The sequence below is a fragment of the Cnephaeus nilssonii genome (genome assembly GCF_951640355.1).
Source record: "Cnephaeus nilssonii genome assembly, chromosome: 6".
Lineage (NCBI taxonomy): Eukaryota > Metazoa > Chordata > Mammalia > Chiroptera > Vespertilionidae > Cnephaeus > Cnephaeus nilssonii.
In genome coordinates, this window is record NC_137077.1 from 87,726,461 (window position 1) to 87,734,274 (window position 7,814).

Sequence of the window (7,814 nt, forward strand, 5' to 3'; positions counted from 1 at the left end):
TCTATGAACAAAAAGTATTCTGCCTTATGGGTTGTAAAATAGCCCCCATAGAATTGGAATCACAGTGCAGAAGAATGTGCTCTCATATGAGTGTCCACTCCAGACAATGCATCGTTTTCCACTGAAGCACAGATTTCCCTCTAAACTTCTATTTCCCAATGTACTATTATGGACTGCCTGGCCCCAGAAGTGTTTGTCCACCAGATCCTACAGAGCTGTAATTTCTCTCGTTTTTATTCAGATTCTTCAATGATGAAATGTGGAGACTGAACTGAATAACCTCTAAGTTCCCTTACAACTCCTTAATTCCAATTTCTTAGTGCTGCTTCTCTCCAACCGCTCTCCCAACACACACATACACACATCATCATCATCATCATCATCATAAATTGTTTATTCCTTTCAGCCCTGCAGGTCCTTATCAGTGAGGTGCAGCCACTTTAATTTGTACTGAGGTGTTAATGGGTGATGATTTATTAATATGACACTTTATCCTCTGCAGCATCTACTTTTACAGCTTCAGTTCCCATCCCAAACAATCATCACTTTCATGAAAGCACTCCACAAGATCCAGTTTTAAACATCTGTTGTCAAGAAGGCCCAGACATCTGACTGTCAGTGAAGACCCTTGCTCTCCCTGAAGACTGTGCCCTTTCCCCAATCCCTCAGCACACTAGGCCCAGTTCCAGGGATGGGATGACCTCTGTTGGTAAACGGGAGGACGACAAGTGAAGATGGCCAGTCACTTCTCTGCTGGAGTGCAGAGAAGAGATTTAGGTTACTAGCCAGGATTGTAATTAATACAGGAGACTGGATATCCTAATGACCAAACAGAGCTTATTATAATTTGAGATTTTATTACAAAATTGAAGCCATTATTACCTGAACAAGACCATAATAATTTGGGGTCAGAGGGAGGTTTCACATAAGAGTAAGGAATCTCCCCATCCTATCCATCCATCAATCCATCCATCCATCCAACAAATATTTATTGAGTGTTGAGTAGGTGTCTAGCACTTTTAGGTTTTGATATATGCAGAGAATACAACAAATAAAAAGTCTTCCTTTCATATGGTTTACATTCTAGAGTAGAGATTTTAATGAAAAGTTGAGAGACAAAAATTGAAGCTGCACTTTTAATAAATAGCAAATAAGTTTTCTATTAACAAATTTATAGTAATACTAATTAATACAAATTAATAGATAATAGTAATGTCATGTTAATATCATATTACTGTAACTACCAACCCGCACTGTCCCAGGTGTTTGAGGCTAATCCCTCACCTGTGCTCTGAATTCGGTCCCCTCCACTACCCCACAGGACCAGGCACCATGAGTTATGCCGGCCTCCCCCAGGGCACTTGAAGGTTTAAATCTCTATATGCCCTGACCCAGAGGGTCATACTGGTCCATCAGCCTGATGAAACTTTAGACAGGCTTCTTCCATTTTCTTTAGGAAACTTGAAATTCTCTGCTTTTAGAGATGTATACAGGTCTTTTTAGAGTCTCTTGCCAATTTTACAAGCCAGAATGTCTGTTTCTAGGACCTGAGAGCCATTCCTTTGAAATGTAATCATCAGGGAGGCAGCACCCATCTCCGTTTCTGTGGGAGGCAGGAGCCTACATCCAGTGGACAGGGCACCTGCTCCAATGCGCAGAACTACCTCCTGTCATACAGAGAAGAGCAGCTCACTTTCCTTTGCATCAAGCCAATTAGTGAACATAAATGGCCCATAGCCTCTCTGCACCCCAGCCCTGTCAGCATCCTCCAGCACTTCCACCAGCTCACTCCAGCCCGGGAACCTCCCCGCTCTGCTTCAGCACACTGAGCTCAGACTTTGTTCCGGTCTCTTTGATTATAAGAGTCCTTTCCCTCCCTTACAACAATCTTTTCAAATAAAAGTCTCTCCTTACTAAGTCTGAATGTGACTTTACTTGACACTCCTCAACCTTCCATCGTGCTCTTGCTCTCATTCTCTCAGGTCTTTCCTTCATCGGAAAGGTTTCATCAAATATGTCTTCATCTCTCATTCACTCCATAGCCTTCCACAGTGTAAATCTGATCATGGCTTTCTCCTGATCACCCTGCAATCCCTGGAACAAGGCATGAGTTTTGTAGCCAGATAGACCCAGGTCAAACAAGTAGCTCAGCTACTTCTAATGGGGCAATTTACCTTCTCTAAGGCCCTGCTCCGATCGTTTAAGTGAGCAGGAGAGGTAACCGTTAGGTGATTTTGTCCAAATCTCACAGCTAAGAAGTGGTGGCATTCATATTTGAACCCAAGTCTGTTGAGGGCTTACCAGCTAAACCACTCTGCATTACCTCCTAGATAAAAGTTTAACTCCTCACTCCTCTCCCTCTCCCAACACACTGACTGCCACACACACACACACACACACACACACTCATCTGCACACTCACACATTTCACCTGGTTATCTTCAAGACAGCTTTACAAATCCATTTTCTATGGGGTTTTCCTAACTCTTTCAGAAATAGCCTCTTTATACTCTCAGAGCCTGTGACACATACCTCCATATACGCTTCAATTATTCTATCTAATAAAGAGGGGATATGCTAATTGACCATCACTCCGTCACAAAGATGGCTGCACCCACAGCTGAGGCCAAGTTCCCATAAGGAGCCTTTACAAGCAATCAGCAGGGATCTGAGGCTATGCCCTCCCCCGCCCCCATGGGGCTTGACAGGGGACCTCAGGCCATGCCCCCCACCCTGGCATCAGGCTGGGAGACCTCAGGCCACACCCCATACCCCAGTGCCAGGCTAGGGGCCCTGAGGCCATGCCCCCTGCCTGGCAGGGCTTGACGGGGGACCTCAAGGTGCTGGGCTAGGGGACCTCAGGCTGCTCCCCCCACCCCAGCGCCAGGCCAGGGGACCTCAGGCCATGCCCCTCAGGCCATGCCCCCCACCCAGTGAGGCATGACCTGAGGCTGCGCCCCCCAGCCTGGCGGGGCTTGACGTGGGGCCGGCTGGGTCTGGGTCGCATGTGATTTTGAGATGCATGTGGGTGGGCGGGGACTTGACTCTGGGTCCCGTGGTGTGCCCCAGACTCTGACAGGAGGAAGGTTTTCATATACATTTTACTAATTTTCTTTCATCTCTGACACTTCTATTATGGAGAAAGGGCAAATAGCAATATTAAATTATTTCCTCTAATTAACCCCCTTTAATGTGCACGAATTTTGTGCACCAGGTCACTAGTAGAACTTATATTTCTCATTAGGATAAAGTTGAAGGTGACCATAGCATCAAGCAAAGCCGAGGGAGATATACAGGAGGGTCCAGGAAGAATTTAGAATTAGAGTGGGATCAGGAGGTAGATAGATTTGTTAAATTATAGAGGTGCAATGACAACATTATGATAAATGGGGCAGGTTCGTCTAGCAGGCTGAAATCAGCTTTGATGGTCAGGTAAAGTGCTACTTGAATCCACAGGACAGGCCACAAGTGTACCCCCCACAGGGCAGAGCTTGAAGTACCTACAGGAAAAGCCACTATACATGGATACTCCCTCCTTATCAGAACAAGAATCACCCTGGATATTGTGCCCAGATCTTGCACCCAGGGCATAGTCCTTGGTCACATGCATCTCCACACAGTAGGAAGAGAATTCAAACACTTTGGGATGGTCCAATTGTTTCCTTAGTTGGCAAGGGTGTTCAACCTCTGAAAGACTTAAAATTAAATATACAAGTAATTCAAACCTTGATTAGTATTTTGTTAAGTTGGGAATAATCTGTGCACATTTGATGTTAAATAATTCCTTAAACGTCAGAAAACACGACGATCCTGAAGGGAAGAACATATGTGACCGAGGAGAAGAAAGCAATTTGAATGCACTTAGAAGCATCAGGAAGAGTGCTCCGGGTTCAGGATTATTTGGTGGCGGCCCATGGAACACTTCCTTCATGGTTAGTCGGCTGTTGCGGCATTTTGATTTGGAGCTTGAGCAGAATGCCAAGTAACTCAGGTTAAACAAAACAGGATTGCTCAGGAGCCAAGGAAAATGAAAGATAAACCATTGGCACTGGTCTAAAGAAGGAGTGTGAAAGGACAAGCAAAAGACAGCCCAAACAAAGAATGAGTAAATGAGGAGCTGGTCAACCTAGAAGCGAAAGCAAGCAAAACCACTCACTAAAAGTTTGGTTATTGTGCTAATTTGTGGCAAACCATGAACAGTGAGCCTATACTTTTAATTTACCTAACTAAAATGATCACCAAGAAAGATAGAAATGCTATGGTAGCTTTCTGTATTCTGAACCTCAGATGTGTACTCTACTAGAGAACATAAAAAGGCAAGAGAATCAAAAGTGGGAAGGCTGAACCGTGGTGTGCCCTGGGCCCACTCAATGGTGAAAAGCCAAAGGCTTTTGCTCTCAGATCAGAAACAAGACAAGGATGCCCACTCTCCCCACTTTTATTCAACAAACTATTACAAATACAACCACAGCAAGTAGGCAAGAAAAACAAAGAAAAGGCATCCAAATCATAAAAAGGTAAAACTGTCACTATTTGCAGATGACATGATACTCTATGTAGAAAACCCTAAAGATTACACACACACACACACACACACACACACACACACACACACACACACACACAACCCTGTTAGAACTAATAAATACAGTAAAGTTGCAGAACACAAACTTAATATACAAAAATCTGTTGTTTTTCTTTCATTAATAACAAACTATGAGAAAAGAAATCAGAAAACAATCCCATTTATAGTTGCATCAAAAAAGAATAAAATACCTAGAAACAATACTCATTTAACCAAGGAGCAAAAGACCTCTATACTGAAAACTAAGACACCGATGAAAGAAACTGAAGAAGAGGCAAGTAAATGATGTACGTGCTTGTAGATTGAAATAATTAATGTCTTTTTATTTTTTTAAATACGTTTTTATTGATTTCAGAGAGAGGGATGGAGAGAGATAGAAACATCAATGAGAGAGAAACATCCATTGGCTGCCTCTTGCATGCCACCCACTGAGGATTGAGCCTACAATCCAGGCATGTGCCTTAAGCACGAATCAAACCTGTGACCTCCTAGTGCATGGGACAACACTCAACCAAATGAGCCACATGGGCAATATCTTTTAAATGTCCATACTGCCCAAAGCAATATACAAATCCAATGCAATCCCTATCAAAATTCCAATGGAATTTTTCACAGAACTAACACAAATAACTCTAACATTTGTATGAAACAAAACACCCCAAATCACCAAAGCAATCTTGAGAAAGAAGAACAAAGCAGAAGTATCATTCTCCTGATTTCAAACTATACTGCAAATCTTTAGTAATCAAAACAGTATGGTGTTGGCCTAAAAACAGGCACTTGGATCAATGGGACAGAATAGAACCCAGAATTAAACATATATATATATATATATATATATATATATATATATATATATTCAATTAATTTATGAAAAAGGAGGCAAGCATATTCAATAGGGAAACGAAACTCTTCAATAAATGGAGTTGGAAAAAGTAAACAGCTACATACAAAAGAATGAAACTAGACCACATATAAAAAATTAACTCAAAATGGATTAAAGATTTGAATGTAAATGCCCAGCCAGTGTGGCTTACTGGTTGAACATCGATCTATGAACCAGCTGGTCACGGTTCAATTCAGCCAATTGATTATTCTCTCTCATCATTGATGTTTCTATGTCTCTCTCCATTTCCCTTCCTCTCTGAATTCAATTATATATATATACTAGAGGCCCAGTGCACAAAATTCGTGCACGGGGGTGTGTGTCCCTCAGCCCAGCCTGCACCCTCTCCAATCTCAGATATCCCTCTCACAATCCAGGACTGCTGGCTCCCAACTGCTTGCCTTCCTGCCTTCCTGATTGCCCCTAACCGCTTCTGCCTGCCAGCCTGATCACCCCCTAACCACTCCCCTGCCAGCCTGTTTGCCCCTAACTGCCCTCCCCTGTAGGCCTGGTCCCCCCCAACTGCTCTCCCCTGCAGGCCTGGGACCCTCCAACTGCCCTTCCCTGCAGGCCCAGTCACCCCCAACTTCCCTCCTCTGCCGGCCTGGTCACCCCTAACTGCCCTCCCCTGCAGGCTTGATCACTCCCAACTGCCCTCCCTTGCAGGCCTGGTCCCTCCCAACTGCCCTCCCCTGCTAGTCATCTTGTGGTGGCCATCTTGTGTCCACATAGGGGCAGCCATCTTTGACCACATGGGGGCAGCCATCTTGTGTTGGAGTGACATCAATTTGCATATTACTCTTTTATTAGACAGGATATATATAATATATATAATATATATGCAATATATATTATATATATTATATATGGTATATAAATATATATAATCATATAAATATATATAGATCATATATATAAATATATAAATATATATATATAGATCACACACACACACACATATATATTTTTTTCTTTTTTTTTTAAAGAACTCATACAACTCAATAACAAAATAAATCTGACTTAAAAATGAGCAGAGGAGTCCTGGCCAGTGTTTCTCAGTGGTTACAGCGTTGGTCAATGCATCGAAGGGTTGCAAGTTCAATTCTCAGTCAAGGATTTCAGGTTTGATCCCTGGCCTCGGTCAGGGCATGTGAGGCAACCAATTGATGATGTGCCTCTCTCACATTGATGTGTTGTTTTTTTCCTCTCTCTCTCTTCTCCCTTTCCACTCTCTCTAAAAAAATAAAATAAAATAAACAAACAAACAAAAAGAGCAGAGAATTTGAAGAGATATTTTTCCAAAGAAGACATACAGATGAACAGGCACATGAAAAGATATTCAACATCACTAATCATCAGGAAAATGCAAATCAAATCCACATGAAATACCACTTCATGGAGGGATTGAGCAAAAAGAAAAAAGAGAAAGAACTCCTGGACATGGACAACAGTGTGGTGATTGCCAGGGAAAGGAGTAGGGGGAGGTAGAGGAGAGTATGGGGGATAATTGGTGATGAACAGAGACTTGAGGTGGTGAACATACAATACAGTGTATAGATGATGTGTTGTAGAATTGTGCACCTCAAATCTGAGACCTGTATAATTCTGTTAATCAGTGTCATCCCAATAAATAAAAAAGATAATCACCTCATACCCATCAGAAAGGCTATTATTGAAAAGACAAGAAATAAGTATTTTTGTCAAATTGTGGAGAAAAGGTAACCCTCGTGCAGTATTGATAGGAATGTAAATTAGTGCAGCGACTCTGGCAAACAGTATGGAGTTTTTTCAAAAATTTTTAAAAAAGAACTACCAATATGATTCATCAATTACACTACTGATTATCTATCCAAAGAAAGTGAAAACACTAATCAGAAAAGATACATGCACCCCTATGTTCATGGTATTATTTACAATAACCAAAATATAGAAAGAACCTAAGTGTTCATCGATGGATGGATGGATGGATGGATGGATGAATAAAGAAAATGGGATATGTACACTGAGTGGCCAGATTATTATGATCTCTGAATGCATTAATAATCTGGCCACTCAGTGTGTGTGTGTGAATATATATATATATATATATATATATATATATATATATATATATATATATATTAGAGGCCTGGTGCATGAATTCATGCATGGGTGGGGTCCGGCCAGCCTGGCCAGGGGGAGGGGACATGGGCGGTTAGCCGGCCTGCCTGCTGGTCGAACTCCTGGTCAAGGGGATAATTTGCATACTAGCTTTTTATTATATAGGATATACACTGAGTGGCCAGATTATGCATTCAGAGATCATAATAATCTGGCCACTCAGTGTATAACCATGGAATACTA